Genomic DNA, 1,519 nt, shown 5'->3' with positions numbered 1-1,519 from the left:
TTTTGCATCAGTGAACTCAATCTCATCCATCCACTCATCGGTGTATCAGTGCAAGTAAGACTTGCGATTGAACATGGCTGTGAACTGTTCTGAGACCCACTTGAACATCTCTTGGATGGCAGTGATGTTACCAATGAAGGTTGCCGATATCTTGAGTCCTCTGGGTGGTATGTCACAAACGGCAGTCTTCACGTTGTTAGGGATCCACTCAACAAAGTATTTGGTGTTCTTGTTCTGGATGTTCAACATCTGTTCATCAACTTCTTTCATGGACATGCATCCTCTGAAGACAGCTGCAACTGTGAGGTAACGGCCATGCCTTGGGTCACATGCAGCCATCATGTTCTTGGCGTCAAACACCTGTTGTGTGAGCTCTGGTACTCTCAGGGCTCAGTACTGTTGGTCACCACGGGAGGTGAGAGGTGCGAAACCTGGCATGAAGAAGTGGAGACGTGGGAATGGGACCATGTTGACAGCAAGTGTACGGAGATCAGCATTCAGCTGACCTGGGAACCTGAGGCTAGTGGTCACACCAGACATTGTGAGAGAAATGAAATGGTTCAGATCAGCAAATGTGGGAGTCATGAGTTTCAGCATCCTGGAGCAAATGTCATAGAGGGCCTCATTGTCAATGCAGTATGTTTGGTTGGTCTTTTCAAGTAGCTGATGGAAAAATAATGTCGTATTATAAGGTTCAACGACAGTGTCCGATACCTTTTTTGAAGGTATGATCGAGTATGTGCAGATTATCCTGTCTGGGTACTCCTCTCTAATATTGGAAAGAAGCAATGTGCCCATGCCAGAACCAGTTCCACCTCCCAAGGAGTGGGTCAGCTGGAAGCCCTGAAGACAGTCACAGCTCTCCACTTCCTACCTTACCACATCTAACACAGAATCAACCAGCTCAGCCCCTTGAGTGTAGTGACCCTTAGACCAGTTGTTGCCAGCGCCACTCACACCATAAACGAAGTTGTCGGGTGGGAAAATCTGACCGAAAGTACCGGATCGGACAGATTCCAGTGTGCCGGGTTCAAGATCCACCATTATGGCGCGGGGTACATTATATCCACTTGATGCTTCATTGTAGTAGACATTTATTCTCTCAAGCTGAAGGTCTGAGTCACCATGGTAGGCGCCAGTTTTGTCGAGACCATACTCATCAGAAATGACCTCCCAGAACTGGAGAGAAAGAAAAACATAAGATGATCTTGAGGTCCACCAAACAGTCCATCATAAATCTAACAATTTCCACATTTTTTAAAGCATTCACATCTTGGACTATCTAGCTAAAATTGTTGAATATTACTCGTATAATACTGTGACGTATTTGCGCAATGCAGGGCACCCTCTCCACTTCCAGCAGCGACGTAACAACATCGAAGCGCTGTCGCTGCTACGGTAACAGGCCAGTCAACACTCCGCCGCCCTCCCCCGCGGTGACCTAACAGCACTTCTCACTCTGACGTAACAAGGGGACGCCGCTGGTAACACGAGGCAACAGGGAACGGTCGGCTGTGCA

At 47.7% G+C, this 1,519-nt stretch overlaps 1 pseudogene; it reads right to left on the bottom strand.

Moving 5' to 3' along the window:
* Positions 1-6: 6 nt before the first annotated feature.
* On the bottom strand, positions 7-1,227 carry LOC111870659 (annotated as a pseudogene).
* Positions 1,228-1,519: the final 292 nt, after the last annotated feature.

This window comes from Cryptotermes secundus, unplaced genomic scaffold (assembly GCF_002891405.2).
Source record: "Cryptotermes secundus unplaced genomic scaffold, Csec_1.0 scaffold652, whole genome shotgun sequence".
NCBI lineage: Eukaryota > Metazoa > Arthropoda > Insecta > Blattodea > Kalotermitidae > Cryptotermes > Cryptotermes secundus.
Note: the sequence above shows the minus strand (reverse complement) of the source record. Positions and strands in the feature narration are given on the sequence as shown.